This window comes from Leptonychotes weddellii, chromosome 9 (genome assembly GCF_054177405.1).
Source record: "Leptonychotes weddellii isolate Sample4059 chromosome 9, ASM5417740v2, whole genome shotgun sequence".
In the NCBI taxonomy this organism is placed as follows: domain Eukaryota; kingdom Metazoa; phylum Chordata; class Mammalia; order Carnivora; family Phocidae; genus Leptonychotes; species Leptonychotes weddellii.
Genome location: NC_138377.1, coordinates 76,509,026 through 76,533,063, shown reverse-complemented (window position 1 = coordinate 76,533,063; position 24,038 = coordinate 76,509,026). Strand labels below are relative to the sequence as shown.

The window sequence follows — 24,038 nt, the reverse complement described above, 5'->3', positions numbered from 1 at the left end:
TCAGTGTATACAGGACAATGTAATTTATACAGACAATGTGATTTTCTTTAATATAATTACACTCAATAATCAGTCACTGAAATGCCTTCTCTGTACATGACACTTTGCTAATTTAATTCTAAGCGCCTCTTAGAAACTATATGTAAAACTGAATTATACATTTTTAATTAAAAAATCAAGATTTGAGGTTTTTCCAAATGTGCACCTTGAAGATACCAATTTTCTGTAGGGAAACCATTATCATGAAATGTTTAATTGTACATTTTCCAAGCACCTCTCATTTAAAGCTCTGACAGAATTTTCTAGGTGGAAAATACAATACAGTATTCATACTCCATAATTCACTATCTATTTTCATCATTTCTTCTTAATGGCATTCTTCTTATTCATTTATCTCATTATTTTAAAAATAATTATCTAGGGAAACCTGGGTGGCTCAGTCGGTTAAGTGTCTGACTCTTGATTTCAGCTCAGGTCATGATCCCAGGGTCATGAGATCAAGCCCCAAGTCAGGCTCTGCCCTGAGCATGGAGTCTGCTTAAGATTGTCTCTCTCTCTCTCCCCCTGCTCCTCCCCCCTTAAAAAATAATAATTGTCTTTGGGTCACTGTACTAGGAATTGGGGAAACAGGAACAAGACAAAGTCCCTGCCTATGTGGAGCTTGCATTCTGGTGCCTTTAAGACATTTAAAATGAATAGGGAAAAAGTCTCCAAGGCATAAAGCTCTGACTACTTAGGAGAAAAGTATTAGCTAACCAAACAGATCTTGTCGATCTTTAGTCTTCAGACTTGGGGAATCAAATGAAAGGGAAGCAGAATAGTTAAGAACAAGAAATGATTCATATTGGAATAAAACCATTAAAAAAGGAAAATAAAAAGTTAGATTCTCTACTCTTTTTGTCTTCCTTGGAGCAGAGTTCCACATAAAAGGAATCTTTCGATGTGGACATAGGGTTACCTCCTCCTTTCCCTGAATGTTTTCTAAAGTTCTTGATAAATGGCTTTGTTTAATACATCTTGTTTGTTTTAAAAAAAAAATGGTTCGGGGCACATGGGTGGCTCAGTCAGGTTAAGCATCTGCCTTCGGCTTGGGTCATGATCCTGGGGTTCTGGGATTGAGCCCCACATCAGGCTCCCTGCTCAGTGGGGAGCCTGCTTCTCCCTCTCCCTCTGCTGCTCCCCTTGCTTGTGCTCTCTCCCTTTCTCTCTCTCAAATAAATAAATAAATAAAAATAAAATCTTTTAAAAAATGATTATTTATTACATGCCTTCAGTTTTACTTTCATGGATAAGCTGCTGTGTCCATGAAATTCTTTTTTTTTTTTTAAAAGATTTTATTTATTTATTCATGAGAGACAGGGAGAGAGAGAGAGAGATGCAGAGGCAGAGAGAAGCCGAGCAGGGAGCCCGATGCAGAACTCGATCCCAGGACCCTGGGATCATAACCTGAGCCGAAAGCAGACGCTTAACCATCTGAGCCACCCAGGCGCCCCTATCCGTGAAATTCTTAAGAGTATCAAGAATTTAACCCAAGAATGTTACTGAGCTAGGGGCGCCTGGGTGGCTCAGTCGGATAAGTGTCCGACTCTTGATTTTGGCTCAGATCATAATCTCAGGGTCTTGGGATCAAGCCCTCGTTGTGCTCTGCTCAGTGAGGAGTCTGCTTGAGATTTTCTCCTTCTCCCTCTCCATCCATCCCTCGCCCCTGTGGTCTCTCTCTCTCTCTCAAATAAGTAAATAAATAAATCTTAAAAAAAATAAAAAAGAATGTACTTGGCTAGATTTTTCAAGCAAAATCTTTTTTTTTTTTTTCCTTTTGGTACAGGCACCAACCTCTGAATAAAAAGAAGAAAAGGAAACTATAGGTCATTTCAAGATTTATTTTGGCAAAGAACACAACCGCTATTATAAAAAAATAATGCTTATGGTTAAAATAACAGCAGGCATTTATTAAGCACTGACTAGGTGCAAGAAATTAAAGAGAATAGAAAAAAATAGGTAAAGGACATTGACCTTAAAGAAATTACCACTAGTGTGTGGTGCTAGGGACTAGTAGAGATGCAAAAGTATTCAAGAAGATTCTGGAGTAGGCAGAGATTATTACCCCATTTTCCCTCATGAACAGAACTCTGATCTTGACCAAGAGTTCACCCTTTCACATGCCTCAGGAAAAGCAGATCCAATTTCATAGTTCTGGAGACTTGATTAATCTCAACCAATCAGGATAATCACAACCCTTTACCGTGTAATTGGTTTAAGAAGAGGCATGTGAATCATCTAACTGGCAGGAGAGGTCTGTTGGAAGCTTCTGGAAAAGGAAGTTCATTGATCTGGCTGGGTGTTAAGAGGTGGAAGGAGCCTTAATAAGTACTGACACCATCTTAATTAAGATCACTGAGTTGGAGGGAAGGGTAGCCTCAGAATGAGGCTTATATTAGGAAGGCAAAGCAGACAGATGGAAAAAACCTAAGTTCTTGACCACAATTTTTTCTTCAGGGTTAAGCAACCCTGAAAGCTTCTCCAGCATCACCCTACCTTTCCAGTTTTCTGAGCCAAGAAACTTTCTTATTTAGGTCAGTTTGAATCAGGTTGATATTATTTTCAGGAAACATCCTACTTGGATGCAGGTTCCAACTGAGGAAGACTCATAATCTAGTTGGAGAGGCAGGACTCACCGTATTTTATTGACTCTGTGATGCACTTCCTTTTCCCCACATTTTAATACCTCTGAGATCAGGATATCTCTGAAATCAGGGTAAAGTGTTGTAAAATTGTTCTCAGCCAAGCAGCAGCCTTACCATAGTTGTCAATGCCTATGCATTTGTGTGCATGACTTCAGTCATACCGTTCATATTACCGATGCTTTACTTCTATGTATTATTTGAAATGCATGTATTGTTTAATTGCCATTTAAAATTAATCATGATTATATTATGATTCAGAATTGAAATAAAAGCTATTCTGTCTGCAGAAAAGCACAGAGACATTGGAATATACATTAGATGTAAATGGAGCAAATATTCATCCTTGGAGGAATTGCCACAATTCCATAGTTTCTTGTAAATACTTTATACAGGACCTAGGAAAGGAAGACACCCACAAGTATAGCAAACTGTGTTACATTTCGTTACTGAGATGTATGTAAAAGAAATGCCTATCATACACCAAACGATGCACCTGAAAGTAAGAAAAGAAATGCTGAATCCCTCAGAATAGGGATGCAGGAAATTTCAAAGTCCTGAGAACTTATGATCTGCATTCGTGCATGGTATAAGACTGTGATTAAGGCATTGTGCTATAGAAAATGGAAACACCATCAACTGTTTTGTTTATACGAAACTAATTGCCAAACTGATTTTTTTAGGTGGACTGTGATTATACGAACTGTGTATGACAATTCGTTTTCCTGAAATAGAGGCAGAGCTTTTAATAATTTGACCATCTACTATTATTTTTGTTCTCAAAAGACCAGCTTCTTTTCTTTACATAATTGAGATGTTTTGTTCCAATAATAGTGCTATTATTGGTGGTAGTGTTATTTAGCCCTGATAAAAATCTGTTTCAAATACTGCATGGTATTACTTAGATGTAGAATCTGAAAGAGTCAAACTCATAAAAACAGACAGGAGGGAAGTGGTTGCCGGGGGCTGCGGTACAGGGTGGGGGAAATAGAGAGAGACTGAGAAAAGGGTACAAACTTTCAGTTACAAGATGAATAAAGTCTGAGGATCTAAAGTATAATGTGGTGACTATAGTTGATAAGATTGTATCGTAGAATTGAAATGTGCTGAGAGAACTTAGATGTCCTCACTAAAAAAAACAAACAAAAATAAATATAGAGGGCATGGATGTGTTGACTAACTAGATGGGGGAATTCTTTGACAATGTATATGTATATCAAATCATCATGATGTATGCTTTAAATATCTTGTAATTTTATTTGGCAATTATACTTCAGTAAAGCTGCAAAGAAAACTTAAAAAAAAAAACAACCACTCAAATCTTGGAATTTACGCCTCTTAGCATAAATTTAGCTGGCTGGATCCTTTTTTCTCCTGGAATCAGCATCTCTAATATCCATAGGATAACCTACACTCCTCTGGAAATGCTTGTGAGCAGGAAGATGGAGGTTTCTCTAAGGCTTACCTGTTTTAAATGTTTACAGACATGTTTAGAGTGTGGAGAGCCTGCTACCTCTAAATAGATCTGCTTCTCTAAGCAGTCCCTAAAGGATCTCTCTTCCTCTTCTCTCCTTTTATTTAATTCCATACAATGTAAAATTTCCCTTTATTATATATTTTTTAAGATTTTATTTATTTGACAGAGACACAGCGAGAGAGGAACACAAGCAGGGGGAGTGGGAGAGGGAGAAGCATGCTCCCCGCTGACCAGGGAGCCCAATGCGGGGCTCGATGCAGGGCTCCATCCCAGGACCCAGGGATCACGACCTGAGCCAAAGGCAGATGCCTAACGACTGAACCACCCAGGCGCTCCAAAATTTCCCTTTTTAAAGCCAGATCTGATCCTACTGCCTGTAGGACAAACTTCCCAGTCTGATACTCAGTTTGATAGCGCCAGCCTACCTTTCCAGCTTTATCTTGCATCACACCCTTCCGAACGTTCTATACCTCAGTCACATTCAAGGACTTGCCTTTGCGCAAACCTGCCTGCACTCTCTTCTTCCACCCCTTTGCTTATGCTACTCCCTCCTTGTGGAATCCTTTCCTATCACGCTTCCTGTGGGAGTTCTTCCCATCCCTCACAGTCTGGCTCAAGTAGAGCTATTTCATATCTCATCACTGGGAGTTAATGTTTCCTCCCTTACTTCCCCATTACTTTCATTGTTTTGAAAGCATGTCATATTACTACTCCATTTGCTTTATCTTGTATTAAAATTAAGAGTGATTTATGTGTTATGTCTGCTCTCTTAGATGGTAGGCTTCTGAGGGCAGTATCAAATCTTTTGTTAATTGTGTTCATTCAATAATAAATAGGGCTAGCCACTGTTTTAAATGCGCTCCTGAAGCTTCTAGTCAGGAAAGCCAGACATTAACAAATAATTATAAATGTGTTGAATATTATAATGGAGTAATGCAGGTTTCAACAGGAGTATACAATACCAGGACATAATTTAGTCTGGGGAATGAGGGAATGCTTCCTGGATATAGTATTTACATGGAATTCTAATGCACAGTAGAAGGTAGCTGGGTGAAAGCGGGAGGGGAATTGAAAAAGAAGTTGGGAACCATATCTAAGAAATCTAAGACTTCAGAAATAACGATGTGTTCTAAGTACTGAAAACAGTCAGGGCTGTGGGGATGTGAGGAATGAGGGAGAGTGTAGCATGATGAGAGGCTGTAGAAGCAGGCGGAGGCTGCATGATGCAGTCCGGGGAATTTATGATTTTATCCTGAGGGCAGTAGGAAGTCATTAGAGGTATCAATAAGGGGGATGAGTGAGGTGAAAATGCTGGGGTTCAGGCATGAATGGTCAAGAAAGAATTCTTGAGACATCTCCGGTGCAAAAAGGTGGTTTTATTAAAGCACAGGGACAGGACCCATGGACAGAAAGAGCTACTGCACTGGGGTTGTGAGGAGTGGCTGATTATATACTTTCCAGTTGGGGGGGGCGGTTAGGGATAGCATAAATCTCTAAAGAATTTTGGAAGCAAGGTTTCCAGGACCTTTGAGGGGCTAGCTGTTGTTAGGAAAAGGTCATTTGCTACTGTCTAGTAAGACCTTAATCATGAGACCCTTCAGATGTATATCAGTGGACCATATGCTTGGAGGATGATTGCTAACATATATCTTTGGGGGGGGAGGTAGAGATAAAAGAAGGTTTTTTTTTTTAAGATTTTATTTATTTATTTGTCATAGAGAGAGAGAGAGAGCAAGTGAGCACAGGCAGGGGGAGCGGCAGGCAGAGGGAGAAGCAGGATTCCTGCTGAGCAGGGAGCCCAATGCTGAACTCGATCCCAGGGCCCTGGGATCATGACCTGAGCCGAAGGCAGACGTTTAACCGACTGAGCCACCCAGGCATCCCAAGTTAAAAGAAGTTTCCAAAGGAATTTTTATATGTTAAAGTGGACTTACAGGATCCTGGAGGTGGGGCTAATGTTAAGCTAAGGTTGCCTTTTGCCCTTGGCAAAGTATTAACATTGAGGCAGTTGAGTTCCCAGAGGAAGGTCGCTCTGCCTGTCTCAAGCACTTGTCAATGGGCTGTAAGTTGTAAGGACATTTATTATTTTTTTTCTTTTGTTCTCCACATCACTGAGGAGGTCAGAATTGTGTTTTTTAAAGTGCACTTTACCTGCAATATGAAGAATAGATTGGAAACACAAGAGTAGATGTAGGAAGGCCCCCCCTTTTTTTTCCAGAGTGGGGGTTGGTTTTGTTTGTGATAATCCCGGCAAGAGACAATGGTGATTTAGATCCTTAGATCTTTGCATCCCCCATGAGGTTGAGTACAAGTGTTTCCAGTATAGTTAATAAATGTTCTTTGAACTGGAGTTAATTGATTCATCTCATCTAAACTATAAGACGTTACAAGAAAGTGTCAGGAAAACATTTTAAACAATTGGACATTCTTCTCTAGGTGACCTCCTCAGGTCTGTGAGTCCAGGTGCAGCATAGTCCACAGCAAACCATTCCTTCTCAGGAAACTCCTGAAGATTCTGTATCAGGAAGAAAATGCTGTAGCTAAAACCACTGCAGGCCTCATTTTATAGGAAACTTCCCTATAAATGTCACTTGTTAAGTATTGGTGGAAATGACATTCCTTTCTACTCTGGCAAAAGGAAGCTCATACTTTCTCATTAGCTGGCTCCTGCTTTGGTTGCTAATGTTTCAAAATATGCAAGTAAAATCTCTCCCTTAGCTTAGTGAATAAAAAACAACAGCCTAGGGGCGCCTGGGTGGCTCAGTCGTTAAGTGCCTGCCTTCGGCTCAGGTCATGATCCCGGGGTCCTGGGATCGAGCCCTGCATCAGGCTCCCCGCTCGGCGGAAGTCTGCTTCTTCATCTCCCACTCCCCCTGCTTGTGTTTCCTCTCTCGCTGTGTCTCTCTGTCAAATAAAAAAATCTTTAAAACAAACAAACAAAACAACAGCCTATGCTATTAATCTTTTTTTTTTTTTTAAGATTTTATTCATTTATTTGACAGAGAGAGACACAGCGAGAGAGGGAACACAAGCAGGGGGAGTGGGAGAGGGAGAAGCAGGCTTCCCGCCGAGCAGGGAGCCCGATGCGGGGATCGACCGGAGGACCCTGGGATCATGACCTGAGCCGAAGGCAGACACTTAACGACTGAGACACCCAGGCGCCCCGCTTTTAATCTTTTGTGAGGTTAGAAAATCAGTCCAGGTGTGATATTTGGTATCCTTGTGTCAGACCATTGCTTATGCTTAGTAATTTTTTAATTTCAAGATGACCATTTATTGTCAAAAAGGGAAGTGTCTGTGGGTATGCATATGTGTAATTCAAGAAGATGAGTCAGGGATGATTTATTTGTCACATTTTCACCTCGAAATGAACATAATTTTACTACAAAATATTTAAAATATTTTTTTAAATTTTTTTTTTTTTTTAAGATTTTATTTATTTGCGAGAGAGAATGAGAGACAGAGAGCATGAGAGGGGGGAGGGTCAGAGGGAGAAGCAGACTCCCTGCTGAGCAGGGAGCCTGATGTGGGACTCGATCCCAGGACTCCAGGATCATGACCTGAGCCGAAGGCAGTCACTTAACCAACTGAGCCACCCAGGCGCCCTTAAAATATTTTTTAAAAAGAAAAGAACAGATGAATAGATATCAGAGGGTGGCAGCCAGTTATGTAAGGCATAATTATTCCAGGGCATCTGGGAGATATCTATACCTATATCTACCTATCTGTATAAGTATAGATAAGAATACCAAATAGATACATTAAAATACAATCACCTTTTAACTAAGTGTCTTTTCATTGTGACAAAGCCAAAGAAATTAATCCTGCTTCCTTCAGACCCAGTGTTCTTATCTGTAGAGATAATACCTAATTCATGAAGTTGTGAGGATCCAAAAATCATTTGTTATATATAAAAAAAGTACATAAAATATTCAATTAATGAAATAATATATAAAGATCATGCTAAGATGCTCTGCATATCTAGTCTTTTCTACTCAACCTGAAAGATTTGATATTATTAAGAACGATTACATTATGGATTGGATTAAGGGAAATTTTTAGACAAACTTTTTTCCAGCTTTATTTTTATTTATTTATTTATTTTTTTTTCCAGAGAAGTAAAACTCTTTTATTTTCACTGTCCAAACATCAGTCAATGTACTGGGAAAGCCAGCGGAAGCCCTCGCCGTAGCCTTGCCTCTTGAGCACACTGCACATTGAACACTTCCATGGGGCGGGCATTCAGCTCCTTCAGGGTCACATTCCCCTTTCCTGTGGTCTGTCCATAAAGCCCAAGTATCTCATGGAGTTTTTCTTCACTGATCGCATCTGTTCTGTCAATCTTGTTACCCAAGATAAGGATTGGCACATTGGATATTGTTTCATCAGTCATTAGAGCATTTAGCTCAACTTTGGATTCCATGAGGCAAGGATGATCTGCATAGTCGACCAGAAAAACAATCCCATTAATTGCTGGGAGGTAATTTTTCCAAACCCGACGTACTTGCTCATGCCCACCAAGATCAAAAGTTGTAAATGTCATTCCAGCAATTGTAAGCTCTTCTGATGTCGGATGTAATGTTGGAACATGTTGGCGCAATCGGTCATCTTTGAGCATGTGTAGAAGAGTGGTTTTGCCTGCATTGTCCAAACCCAAAAATACAAGTTTTCCAGATTTCTTGTAGAGTCCTAGGAACTGGAGCACACTGCTGAAGCCATTGTAGATCCATTCAAAGATGAAAGATATTATTAATGCTTACTACGGCCAAGGGTCCTCCTCTGGCGGCGGCTGGCGGCTTCGACCCTCCCTCACAGCACACAGCCCAGCAGCACCAGGGACCGCCAGCTATTCGCCGGATATGCGTTAACACCCCAGCTTTATTGTTATATGATTGACATATAAGATCATTTAAATTTAGGGTAGGCAGCACAATGATTTGATACACTTACATATTGCAGTGCCTGGCTGGCTCAGTCAGTGGAGTGTGTGACCCTTCATCTTGGGGTTTTGAGTTCAAGCCCCATGCTGGGTGTACAGATTGCTCAAAAATGAAATCTTTAAAGAAAAACACCCCACAACGGTGCCTGGGTGGCAACTCTTAGTTTATGCTCAAGTCATGATCACGGGGTCATGAGATTGAGCCCAGTGTTGGGCTCTGAGCTCATTGAGGGGTCTGCTAAAGTTTCTCTCGCCCTCTCCCTCTGCCCCTCCCAGCACTCTTTCTCTCTCTCAAATAAATAAATAAATCTTAAAATTAAAAAAAACCCACAAACACACAAATGTACTCACATATTGCAAAATGATTATCCCACAGCCTTAGCCAACAGTGCCATCATGTCACATAATTAGCATTTCTTTTTTGTGTTGAGAACATTTAGGATCTACTCTCTTAGAACTTAAAAGTATTTAATACAGAATTGTTAATTTATAATCACCATGCTCCACACGGGATCCCCAGAACTTATTCATCTTACAACTGGAAGTTTGTACATTTTGACCTAGAGAAAATTTTAAGGTAGTTGCAATTTGTCTTTAGTTCAGACCTCTGCTCCTTTCTGGTCCTCTGCTAATCCCTGCTTCATTTTCTTCCGTATTCACATTTGTGGTGTCCTCATGATGATTTATGATTACTCACTGCTTCCTTTTCTACAGCCTATTCAGACCTAACCTCTCTCAAAGTATTTCCTGATATATTCCAAAATGAGTTATCTTTTTCCCTAACCCTATTTAAACTCTCAAACTCTTCATGAGCCTGACTTTAGCTAGATGTTAGGAAGAAAGTACCCTTACTAAACTAATTTGAATCAAAGCATTTGGTTGATTTAATCTTTATGGGTATATTTACACTTGAAAAGAGAACAGTCATTAATCTAAGTTGTGTTGTAGTAGAGTTTTAAGCTCTGTAAAAGAGATTTTTCTTTCATTTTTTAAAAGATTTAATTTATTTTTTGACAGAGAGAGAGAGAGAGACAGCGAGAGAGGGAGAAGCAGGCTTCCCACTGAGCAGGAAACCCGAGGTGGGGCTCAATCCCAGAACCCTGGGATCATGACCTGAGCTGAAGGCAGATGCTTAATGACTGAGCCACCCACACGCCCCTAAAAGAGATGTTTCTTAGCTCAGGCAACAATTTATCTCATGGTTCTCAATCTTAGCTGCCTACTGGAATCATCTGAGAAGCTTTTAAAAGATGCCTCCTGCCAAGACCCCACCCTTAGAGATTCTAATATGATTGGTCTGGGGTGGAAGCCAGGCATTGGAATTTTTAAAGCCCTTCCCAGGTGGATTCTAATGTGTAGCTAGGTTTGAGAACCACAGGGTTAGAATGACTGTCTTGATTTACGTTTCAATACTAAAAATTTACATTTTTCTTTTATGTAAGTTACACATTAATTGCTGTATTTGGTAAGAGAAGGTTGGGAAAAATTTAATGGAAAGATAATAGAAAAATAATTATAATTTAAATGTCATCAAATCCAGCTCCCACATTTTACTAATGAGGAAACAGGTTCAAATGTTAACAGCTAGTTAGAGCGGGAGCCGGGACAATAGGGTATTTTAAAATACTCCAAATATTGTTTTACTTTATTTTATTTATTTATTTTAAAAAAATATTTTATTTATTTATTTGACAGAAAGAGACACAGCGAGAGAGGGAACACAAGCAGGGGGAGTGGGAGAGGGAGAAGCAGGCTTCCCGCTGAGCAGGGAGCCCGATTCCCTGGGATCATGACCTGAGCAGAAGGCAGACGCTTAAAGACTGAGCCACCCAGGAGCCCCTATTTTTTTTTTAAAGATTTTATTTATTTATTTGACAGAGAGAGACAGTGAGAGAGAGAACACAAGCAGGGGGAGTGGGAGAGGGAGAAGCAGGTTTCCTGCAGGGCGGGGAGCCCCATGCGGGGCTCCATCCCAGGACCCTGGGATCATGACCTGAGCCGAAGGCAGACGCTTAACGACTGAGCCACCCAGGCGCCCCGGCGCCCCTATTTTTTTACTTTAAAATTTTAGTTTATGTATTAGTGAACTAAACTTATTTTAAAATAAGATTAATTTATGCGAATGACAAAAATTTAAACAATGCACAGAGATACAAAATGAAAAGCAGATCTCTAACCCCATTCCAATTTGCACTTTTTTTATTTTAAGTAGGCTCCACCCCAGCGTGGAGCCCAACGCAGAGCTTAAACCCATGACCCTGAGATCAAGACCTGAGCTGAGATCAAGAGACACTTAACTGACTGCTTCACTCAAGCGCCCCCCAATAAGCACTTAGAAAGGTTACTTTTTAAAAAATAATTTCGGCTACAAAGAGTAAAATCATTGTCTTCCACAAGGCGGCAGTATTGGTTACTGTTCAACAATCTCCCCACAGCCCAACCCTTCATTGTCCGGGATGGGTGATGAAGACTCCAGTCTTCCCAGAGAGAGAATCAGTCCCTGATACCGAAAGGTCAGGCCAAAGCCAGATTACTAATTCACGAGGAAAACCAGAAGTGAGCAAAGAACTGCGCCAGACAGAACTGTTAGTGTGTGGAGAAATCGTGGGAATAAATCAGGCACTGAGACAGCCAATGGAAGCACAGAGCAAGGTGCTGCCTGGAAAAGCAATCAACTGCCTACCTCTGTGGAGGTATTGGAAGGGCTGGGGGTCCGGTTTTGTGAAAATGTGCATCTGACTCTATCATGCACAAAATGTTCCCTTTATGACAAACTGATCTGAGGTTGTAGGACCCAGTCAAGGCTTCTGTGGTATCCCTAATGGCTCCAGGAGTCTCTGGGCTACTAGAAAAAGACCTGGATCATTTGATAGTACTCTTCGGCAAAGAGATTTGGGGAGATCATGTTTGGATTTCCCAAACCTTGGAGAATTCCAGCCAGGAGCAGGTGATAAAGAGCACAGGTGTTCCAGTTTTCATTGTTAAATTCTAGAGACATATTTGAGAATTATTTTTAGACCTTCTGTGTGATTATGTTATCTACTAGAGTAAAAAGTTTGTCACTGGTGATATCTTTGGGATCTTGAGATAATGACCTTGCTCTGTGACATTTAGGAATACGCTTCTCTATTACCTGGGAAGAGACAGAACTGAAGAAAATCATACGATGTTCACATTTGAGGAAGAAAAACACCTTTTAACCTCCTCCACGCTTTGAGATTGTTGCAGCAGGAATGGCGCAAAGGCAAGGAATGAGCTTTGAGAGAAAAGCGCTATGGGAATGCCAGATCACTAAGAGAGAAGCTCTGTCCCCGAGATGAATCCAAGTAAATCAAAGAGAAAGACTTATGTGGGAAGCACATTACGGAATTTGCAAGATAAAGTTCTAATAACTATGGATCTATAATGATCTGTATGGGATTCCCTCAGTGTTAAAAGGTTTGTTATGCAACATAGAACATAGAGCAGGGACCAAGGACCCAATTTTTACTTTTTCTAATCAAAGAGTTTTCTGAAATCTTGCAAGCTCTTAGACCAACTTGTAGTTCAAAAAGTCTTTTGATAACCCATGACTTTGAGGTAACCAAGGAGTTGGTGTGACTTTTGTTAACCAATGACAGTTGGTGTGCCTAATTGCAAAGAGAAACAAGAGAGGCATCATATTAAATACTTTCAGTCATAATGTCAATTCGAGTTAAAATTCTTGCTTTCCACAAGCATTATTTCTTTTGGGGCCCTCTAGCTGCTTGTAAATGATGTGCCTGGCTTCAACTATGAAATTACACTTTTTTTTTTTGGTACACTGTATCCAAACTTAATTCTAGATTAGAGCACCTGGCAATGTGTCCTATTATCATGGTTTGTAATGGGAAATCCTGACCCCTCTCTTCACCAGGCTTGGAAATTTTACATAGTCCCAGTAGAACTTTTATTGATAAATACAAGTAATAGGATGTTGACCTGCATTTTCTGTGTTTGAAGCTAAAATAAGTTTTATACAGGGTATAATGTAGCTAGCAAATACTCCCAAACCTCAAACTGGAAATATGAAACCTGATCAAAAGCCAATGAAGAAAACCTGATGTGCTCCAAGAGACTATTACGAGAGTCCACTAAAAGGATTCTTGTTAATAATGCAAGTGGAATGCCATGCTCATTGGTACAGGGTTAGTAGAACTATGGGAAAAAATGGCCAAGAATGCCCACTGAATTCTCTTAATTTCACTTTAATTCAAGTAAAAGATAGGCAAAGAAATCAAGAAGGGAGTAGCATTGCCAGCACCATGTCATGTTGCCCCTTGCCCTGGAGCCAGGTTAACAGTTAGGAAAGATGCTCTTAGTGATTGGTAGGACCATGTACGTCACTCTCTCTCTCTCTTTTCTTTCTTTCTCTCTCCCTTTCTCTAAAGATTGTATTTATTTGAGAGAGAGAGGGAGAGAGAATGAGCAGGGGGAGGGGCAGAGGGTGAGGCAGACTCCCTGCTGAGCAGGGAGCCAGACGCAGGGCTCAATCCCAGGATCCTGGGTTCATGACCTGAGCCAAAGGCAGATGCTTAACCGACTGAGCCACGCAGGCATCCCTCTGTCTCTTTCTTAATGTCTGAGAAGACTGCCTACTTGGTAGATTGCTCATCATACTTAGTTTCCCTTCTTGTTGGAGGATCACACTTACTTGTCCTATTGAGCACAGGCGTCACCACGTAACTTGCTCTGGCCATTGAAATGTGAGGGTGCTTTGGGCGTTCCTCTGGCCTAAGTTTTAAGAGCCAGAGCATGGTTTGTTATGTCTCCTTTTTCCTCTGCCATTGCTACCAGTGAAACTCTGGATAGAAGGTACTCTGGCAATCTGGAAAGCAGGGCTCTTTTGCTGATTTCTAAGGCACATGTTGTGCAAGCAAGATGTGAACTTACATTGTTTTAAGACACTGAAATTTTGGGGCGCCTGGGTGGCTCAGTCGTTAAGTGTCTGCCTTGAGCTCGGGTCATGATCTCAGGATCCTGGGATCGAGCCCCGCATCAGGCTGCCTGCTCGGTGGGAAGCCTGCTTCTCCCTCTCCCACTCCCCCTGCTTGTGTTCCCTCTCTCGCTGTGTCTCTCTCTGTCAAATAAATAAAATCTTTAAAAAAAAAAAAAGACACTGAAATTTTGGGTTGTTTGTCACTGCAGCACAATCTAGCCCATCTGGACTGATTGATTTGTTCAGTCTACAACATACATTTTCAAAAGGAATAATATCACCCCAAGGGGGCAAAAATTGGTTCTTGGAGAGCAAAGAGCCTTACTTTCTAATGTATAAATCACAAATATATATACAGTACACAACAGGTATACAATATATCTGTGTTATTAAATTTTAATGGGGGTGCAACTAGGGAAAAAATTTAAAAAGGTTCAGTAGGAGACGATAATGAATTAAAGTTGAGGAACATTGGTCTATAAGGCAAAAAATAATAGACAGGTTATCTTCATAAAGTCTAATCCAGGGGTTCTGAACTCTGGTGGCACATCTAGATCCCCTGGAGAACATTCCAAAAACACTGATATCCAAGTCTGGTTCTCAGTGATTCCAATTTCCTTGGTAGAATCCACACATTGGTTTTTTTTTTTTTAAAAAGCTCTTGGGTAATTCTAATTTGCAAACAGGATTAAGAACCCCTGGATCAGACATTCTCAAAGACAAAGCAGCATTGCTTGCCCCAGGGAGAGGTACCACACCAACAACAGAGAGATAGCAGGGCACAATGGAAATGGTTAGCGTGGAGTACAACTTACTCCGATTTCATTTTATCTTATGTTTTTAACTCACTCCTATTTTAGATAGGCTAGTCTGGCCTCACACCAGATAACAAAAAGCTGGATTCATCAAGAATAGACAGCAACGCCCAATTTCTATGTTTTATCTTTCCCATTTCATGACACACTATTTGAATGCAGAGGGTCCTTTTTGACTCATTTGGAAAACATAAGAAGGGGGGAAAATGGCTGTAGTTATTCCTAGACTAGTATCCAAAGTCAGCATTTTCTGCACAGATGCAATTTGGAAATCATCTCTATCTTCAGCTCCTAAAATTCTAAGTTCTGATGGAGTGGGTTAAAAAAGCTATTTAACATGGAATCTTCTTTAGCCTCTATATCTAGGGAAACTTGAGATGCCAGAGGGAGGATTTCACATAGATTGTGAAAATTAAAAATTGAATTAAATTTTTATTTACTTATTTTAAAGATTATTTATTTATTTATTTGACAGAGAGAGACAGTGAGAGAGGGAACATAAGCAGGGAGAGCTGGAGAGGGAGAAGCATGCTCCCTGCTGAGCAGGGAACCTGATGTGGGACTCAATCCCAGAGCCCTGGGATCATGACCTGAGCCAAAGGCAGATGCTTAACGACTGAGCCACCCAGGCGCCCCTAAATCTTTAAAAATTGAGAAGATAAAGCACTTACTCCTTCTTAGCATGGAAAGGAGCCTTGATCTGGGCTAAATGACCGTAGCACAGGATTATCATGGCTGAATTTGGTCATTAGATGGATCATCACTTCTTTCCCGAAATGTCACTTGGAATTGACAATGATATGGTTGTATTTTAATGAAGTGACTCATTTCCCGCTAGGAAGTCGAAATTATAATGTGTTAATTAAGAAGGATATCACTTTATGTTTTTCTTTTATACATTTTCACAGTGGATGGCATTTACATTGGTCTCATTTATTTGGAGGTTTTAATGAAAAGGTGTACCTTGGCTTTCCTGATGTTATTTTTTTAAAAAGATTTATTTATTTATCAGAGAGAGAGAAAGCACAAGCAGGGGGAGTGGCAGGCAGAGGGAGAAGCAGCTCCCCGCTGAGCAACGAGCCCAATGCGGGACTCGATCCCAGGACCCTGAGATTATGACCTGAGCCAAAGGCAGACGCTTAACCAACTGAGCCACTCAGGCGCCCCTGATGTTATTTTTTAAAAAAGATTTTATTTATTTATTTGAGAGAGAGAGGGGTGGGGAGGGAGGAGCAGAGGGAGAGGGACAAACAGACTCTGCCCTGAGTGGGGAGCCCAACGTGGTGCTGGATCCCACGACCCTGAGATCACGACCTGAACTAAAATCAAGAGTCAGACGCTTAACTGACCGAGCCACCCAGATGCTCCTCCTGATGTTATTTTTGATAACTGAGCGCCTCTCTTGAGGGCAAGGGTGGAGATAATTGCAGGCATTACTTGTGAAATTTCTTGAAGCAGGAAAATAAAATTTCCAGGAAAATCTCCATAAGAAGGAGAGAGGTAGCATCAGTTGTACAACTTGACAAATGCTCACAACCATCTTGCCAACACTTTGTTCATGATTTTGGCAGATGCAGAAATGGGAAAATCAAGTGTCTAAGTTATGAGTAAAGACAAGGGTGGATTTGAGATCCTGAGATGGATAAAATGTGGATCCAAGAAGGTTTAAATGCTAACTCATCTCTAGTTCATCACCATCTAATCCCAGAGAACAACAATGTGTTGTAATGAACCCTTTTCCAAATGCCTATGGCCTCACTTACTAAAGGGTGTGACAGAGCAACTCAGTATCCGTGTGATGTTGCGCCCCAGTCAGAGCTGATTGGACAAGAGGTAGACACGTGATCTAAATTGAGCCAATTGCATTCTCTCGCCTGGATATTTGGAGTTGGAATAGAGAGTCTCCACTTAGTTTGTTTTGAGCACTGCATCTAGTAGGTGACGAAGAACTGGGGCTGGATTGTCATTTTCTATCAAGCGGATGCTGAAGCAGAGAAAGCTAATCTTCAGAATTAAAAAAAAGGGGGTGGGTATTATTGAACCTAGAGGAGATGAAGAGAATACCCTTAGGTCCTGACTTTCCAGTTCCGTGTCAAGTCCCTTGGCACCTGAAGTCCCATGTCAAGATCTAGCTGTCCTGCCACCTTTGGTTCCACAAGATACTCCTATATCTTTTTAATAAGCATCACCCCCCTTGTGCTTGAGCTAGTTTAAGTGGGTTTCTGTTCCTTGCAAGCAATTATCCCTGATTAAGACAGTGTTCTTCTCCACAAAGAATACTAAAATCTATGAAGGACATAGGCCACATTTACTGCAGATGTGTGGCTTCTTAAAATTTTGCTTGAATTATCCAGATTAGCCTTCCGGTGGTTGAACTGGCTGTTTAGTACAACAGATGCAGCAGGCTTTGTGAGTAAATGGGTCACAAAGAAGTGCTGAATGGCATGAATCTTTGCAGCAACGGGCACATGTTTTGCCATACAAGTTCTAAACAAAAAGGCATAGATATAAACATGCAAAACCTTATGGTTGCATTTTCTTTCTTTAACCTAATTATACCCTAATAATATAGCTAGACTTAAAGGAGATATGCACAGCAATTTAATGTCTCCATTATAAAAGGGCTTAAAAAGACGCTAAGATGGATAGAATAATCAGCTCTATCAGTTCCATCAATTTCTAGCCCCCTTTGCTTCTGCTTTAGACCCCTGACACCAATTATGTAAATTTGCTCATGCAGCGCTTGGTTGCTTTGGCATTGTAATTTAAATGTAGGTGTCTTATGAAGACAAAAGGAAATGCATTGTCCTTTTCAAAATTTAGAATTTGAACTGATTTTGTTCCTGTCGAATAACCAGGCAGCTGGAGGAACAGCTGGACCAGTTTCTGAACACCAACAAAAAAACCTCAAGTCTGAATTACAATAGGGCTTTTCATCAGAATTTTATTGTATTGTTTAATAAATACAAAACACACTTTACTAGTAATTGGCTGCTTTCCTGTTTATATTAGCAAATGTATTATGAAGATAGAGCCAAATGTACTAGGAGTTCTTGATTTACTAAGAGTAATCAGTCCAGACTTTCCTTATTTTAAGAACTATAATGTCCATTTTAAAGGAGGAGCTAAAGAAACCCCCCCCCCCATTATTCGTTTAGTTTTGCAAAGGCAATATAACATAGTGGTCTTCTAGGATTGCTTGGGTTTAACACCTAGTTTTATTACCTGTGTGACCTTTGGTAAGTGTTTCAACCTCTCTGTGCTTTAATTTTCTCATTTGTGAAGTAGGGATAATAATAGTATGATCCAGTAATTCCACTACTGGGTATTTACTCAAAGGAAACAGAAACACTAATTTGGAAAGACATATGCACCCCTATGTTTACTGCAGCATTATTTACAGTAACCAAGATATGGAAGCCACCCACCCAAGTGTCCATCCATAGATGAATGGATAAAGAAGATGCAACATATATATATATATGTATATATATATAATGGAATATTACTCAGTCATAAAAAAGAATGAAATCTTGCCATTTACAACAACATGGATGGATCTAGAGGGTATAATGCTAAGTAAAATAAGTCAGAGAAAGACAAATACCATACGATTTCATTCATATGTGGAATTTAAGAAACAAATCAAATAAAAAAAGAAAAAGACAAACAAAAAACAGACCCTATAGAGAACAAACTGGTGGTTGCCAGAGGGGAGATGGGCAGAGAGAAGGGTGAAAGAGGTGTTGGGGATTAATAGTACACTTATTGTGATAAGCACTGAGTAATGTTTAGTAATGTATAGAGTAATGTATAGAATTGTTGGATCACTATATTGTATACCCAAAACTAATATAACACTATATGTTAATTATGCTGGAATTAAAAATAAATACCTACTTCATTGAGTAGTTGTGAGGATTAAATGGGTTAGCTTATAGAAAGCACTTAATATAGTGCCTAGCATATAGTAAGTGTCATTAGCCATTATTATGCCCGCAGAAAGCAAAATGTTATATTTTTGGAAAGTTCAGCCAACAGAACTAATTATTCCAATTACTGCCATATTCTTTCAAACCCAATTAGTGACTCAAAAGTAGGGAAATAGACACACGTCTGTTTTTAACATGCAAAAGTATGGGTATGGAGAGCTATAGAGTCATGCATGTACTAACTGCCTTGATCTCAAAGCTCAGACTTCTTCCTTATGAGAATCATATTCTTCCCAGTAGGTTGGTTGGATGACTGTCTTGTCTTAGGAGAGGGCCAGCATGTTCTAGTTAACTACAAGTGGACAAGGTACACTGGCTCAGGAGAGGTACAAGGTGGACCCAGCTGCAGGTCCTGGGAGGAAATCCTGCCTCACTGATACATATCAGAAGGACATGGAAATAGGAAAGGGAGGGTAGTCTGGGGAAGCAGAAGAAGGAGGAATAACTTGGAGTCAGTTTTTCTAAGGTAGACAGCACAGTGCTGGGAAATCCAGGAGAGGGAATATTTAGAGATCTAAACAGCCTGCTGTTTGCATAAAGCAGCATCCGGAATGAAGGATTGGTAAGAGCGTATTAGACCCTTTCTCAGGGGGACTGTGATTTTGCAGTGTATGAAGACAAGGGAACCAACTAAAGGAACCAGAAAGGAACACAGAAACCAGAAACTGGGCAGAACTCTGTGTCAGAGCTACGGCATGAGACTGGAAACAGAATGGCCAATTACACTGGATGCCAGGATGGTTATAGGAATGGGCTGGGTGGAATCTTGAGCTCCCAAAGGCCCACCTGTGTGGATAAGGATAAAGAAGGAGAAAGAGGGAGAACAAAACACCAGGATGTCTATGAGTCAGGCAGTTTTTTGGCAGTTTCTTTTGTCTTCTATCCTTTGAGTTACAAGAAGCACCATGTAACTTCTGGGCATTCTCTCAATGAAGGAATGGTGGTCCTTAAGGATGCCTTATGTTAGCCCTAGCTGCATCTCTGAGTGATGGGTAGAAAAAAATAATAAAAATGACTATATTCTGTATAGAACTCCATATAGAACTCCGTATAGAACTCCTAGATTTCTCCTGACAATAAACTCTAAGAGTCTGGAAGTTCCCCCACCCACCATGTCCTTAAAAAACCTGCGTCCTAGTGTGCCAGGAAGAGCTAGGTTTATATAGCATGACATAAAAATCTAATTTGAAAAATCATGTTTCATGATTACCAGATTAGGGAAGTAGAATGGCTTTTGGATTCAAAATTACACTACTTGCAGAGGAAAATGATCTTCTGGGAGAGTTGGGCGCTGGTCAAATATCCTTGTTGCTCTTGGATTAATAAGCCTCCTTACCTAACTTCTTGTAGCAGAAAAAAAATTCCTTTCCGTTTCTACAAACTTAACCTGTTGCCTAAATTATGTAGGTAGATAAGCTGAGCACAAGGGAATCAGAGACTAAAATAAGTGCATTTAGCATTCAACTAACATTTGCTGAATCAACGAGATGCTCAGTGTGCATTAAAAGATGATGATAATGACAATGGTTAGGAGGGAAGGAGGGAAAGGAACAAGAAAGAACAGAGAAAAGCAAGAAACAGCTGTAGCTCTGAGGCAATTGCCTTGCCAATTACTGCTGCCGAAGCAACCACAATGCAATTTTCAATTATTCAGAGGCTGGTTCTCCAGTCTGGGTATCATCTCAGCTTTTTGCTTCCAATTTTCCCTTCTATTGATTGCCTTTTAGTCATCCATGTCTTGTCCATCAGTCCACAGAGAAGACGAGAGAACAGAAGAGGTTGGTATTAGCTAAAATGTTCCCGATGTTTTCTTCGTGGAAGTGTTGATCTCTTTTCATTCTCACATCAAGCCTAGGAGAGAGGGACTATTATTATCCTTGTATTACAAATGAGGAAGCTGAGGCTTAGCGATATTCCTAAGGTCATATAGCTAGTATGTAGTAGAGTTAGAATTTGAGCCATGGGCTCTCTGAACCTAGAGTCATGCTTTTACCCATTATGTTCTCCTGCTTCCGTGCTACACAGTCTTCTAACTTGTTCACATTCGCTGTAAGTGTTCCCAGTGCTTTACAGTTTACAAAGTTCTTCAAACTCCCTCTTCTTTTTCTTCTTCCTTCCTTCCTTCCTTCCTTCCTTCCTTCCTTCCTTCCTTCCTTCCTTCCTCCCTACCCTCCTCCTTCCTTTATTTGGTGTATAAATGTGTGTTGCACTGGTTTATTATATTAATTTTCTTTTTGTATCTTTTGAGTTTTTAAGCCTTAAGCTTATTTTGTTTTAGAGGTATTTCTTAAATTTCTGGTGGCCCCCCAACTCCCTTCAGAAACTCTGTTTTGCTCTCTAGGGAATTACCCAACAGAGTGGAGAAAAGAAGTCTCTCGGCTGCTTGGAGTTGAGGAAGGGAACTGCTACTTAAACGGACTTTCAAACAATCCTGTTTTCAGTTCTGGTTCCATAAGCACCTGATACATCAGTTTGTAAACATTTTGTGGGTTCTATGTGCAAATCAGATTGCCTCTCTGCTCTCCCCTTTGCTGGGTTTGGATTCAATTTTCTTGGGTCTGTTCAGTCAACTGTTACCCACCCACCCCTGTGCTTTCTGGTTTCCACAATGTTATTGCCGTGGCTCCTCTCCATTCACTTTAGTCTCATAGGTTTATGCTTTTAAAAAATCACTTTACTGTTGTTTGGGTGGATTTGGAGCAAGAACAGAGGTAAATGCTGCATTCAACCTGCTATTTTAAAATAAAAGTCTTAGGACTTTCAGGACAGCCAGGGAAGACATTATTATCTCCAGTTTACAAGTTAGAAGCGGAGTTCAAATTGCTTACCAAGACTATATAATATATGATGTTGAATCTAAAGCTTGTATTCAGTTCTTCTGACTCTACTCTTTACACTAACTTCCTGAAAAAGAAGACTGTGTAACATAGTTATTAAATGCATAGTCTTTGGCACCAGAGACCTAGATATGAGCCCAGGTTTTGCCTCGTGATAGCTGAATGCTTATGACAGATTGTTTAGTTTCACTACCCTGGAAGTTCCTCGTCTATAAAATGGGAATGGTAGCAACAGCTTGACCTCACCATAGTGTTGTGAGGATTCAATTAGACAATGCATGTAAAGTACCCAGCTGAGTCTCTGGCATATAGTGAGTGCTCCCTTATTACTATAATGGAAAAATTGAAATGATAAGATGTAATAACGATTTACAGTTTTAATTAACTGAACGATGTCCAGGGAAACTTTTAAATTAATTCTGCAGACATTTACTGAATGATTAACATGTGCACTGTGGAATGTTTATTCTTCCTTTCTCTTATATTTGAATGTTTTTATGAAAATATCTTTGATTAGCAACTACTTCAAACCTAGTTGACCTTAGGTGACAAACTTCTGAGTAAGGAGACAAGAATTAGTCAGGGTCACAGTTTTTCTCTTCACCAGTACCTAATGAAATGAACAACAAGAACAAAATTTCATTGACAAAGCCCAAAATTCACCAGCAGCTGTAACAAGGTAAAGGATAAAACTTACACATAAATTAAATGTTACCAAAAAAAGCGACCAACAAATGAAACAGAATATTCTGGTGCAGTAGGTATGTCTCCTCACCCTGCCCCTATTCCTCAAAGCAGACTGAGAGGAAATAAGGGTGTGATGGGGAGTTGACAGCTTTCTGAGTATTCTCGCTAATACCATTATTAATACGTGAAGAATTCTGAGGGTGTAGATAAGTAACTCTGGGGAGCATGGAGAGATGAGGGAATCCAAGAAAATTGTTTTAGATAGAAGCCTCCATATACCACATGGGACCTCAGTGGAGACAATAAGTTCCCCCCTTCCTGGAGCTTTCCATTTCCCAGGTAAACAGGCTGAGCAAAAGAACTGATACAAGTTATGCTGGAGGGTTCTACCACCCATGACTGGTTAGACTGGGCTGGGATAGGCTGTTTAACAGGATCTTAAAAGAGAGTAGAGCTAATAAGGGCATCGCTCAGCTCTAACTTCCCTCTTTTCTTTCCCTTATCCTGCATCCTCATGTTAGAGAAAGTTAGTTAGAAAACAACTCCAAACTCTTAAACTGAGGGAAGAAAAACTGGCATATATCAGAGCAAAGTGAAAGTCTGAAAGTTCTGTCCATGCTAAGCATGAACTGGATGAACTATAGTGACATGACCATCTTTCAAGGATGGTAGAAAGAAACATGATTTTTGAAAAACAGATGAAGGATCTAGTTCAGATGAAAACAACTGTTAAGGAAAAACTGGAGCTGGACAGTAGTTAAAGTGATTAAAAACAGATTTTATTCAGAAAAACTATTCAGGGGAAAAGAGACCTCAGTATAAAAACTAGGCTCAATTCTGAATACAACAAGGAAAAGTGGGAATTTATAATCAAGGAGCAGAGTGGGGACGAGGTGGGTGGTTAGTGGATGAAAAATTACTAAGAAGAAACATCAGTGATAAGGGGAGATTCTGGCTAAACCAGCCTAACAAGATTCTTGCTAAAGATGGGCCAAAGTGATCAAACATCATCTGGGGAATAGTAGGAGATGAAGAATTTGGTAAAATGTTGAAGATGATCAGATACTGAGTTTAGGGGGATTCTAGCTAAACTGACTTAACAGATTCTTGCTAAAACTGGGTGATGCAGAGATAAACAAAATTCCGAAAGATGGAAAAAAGTTCAAAAGTCAAGACTAATGGGAAGGGGATTCAGCAGACCCTGACTAAAGTTTGGTCAAGGAGAGATTGTTTGTCACAACCCAGAGAAGAGAAGAATATTCTTTAAAGTTTATTTATTTCAGTAATCTCTACACCTAACCTGGGGCTCAAAGTCACCACCCAAAGATCAAGAGTTGCATGCTCTTCTGATTGAGCCAGCTAGGCACCCTGAGAAGCATATTCGTTATGAATGTTTTCTGCTATAGACTCAGTAAGAAATAGTATTCAATAAATAAAAAGTCCAGGATAAGACATTAAAACAACAGAATAATTTAGGGGCGCCTGGTTGGCTCAGTCAGTGAAGCATGTGACTCTTGATCTTGGGGTTGTAGATTCAACAGCAAGGAACAAAATAGACTTGACTGAAAATCAGGTTAATGGCATGGAGGAAAGATTTGAGACAGACACAATGAATGAAGAGAGAAAGGCCACAGAGATTTGAGAATTAAAAAA

The 24,038-nt window shown here is 40.2% G+C and overlaps 1 pseudogene; it reads right to left on the bottom strand.

Annotated features, from left to right (window-relative positions):
• Nucleotides 1-8,266: 8,266 nt before the first annotated feature.
• Nucleotides 8,267-13,872, bottom strand: LOC102735158 (small COPII coat GTPase SAR1A pseudogene; annotated as a pseudogene).
• Between the last annotated feature and the right edge of the window lie 10,166 nt (nucleotides 13,873-24,038).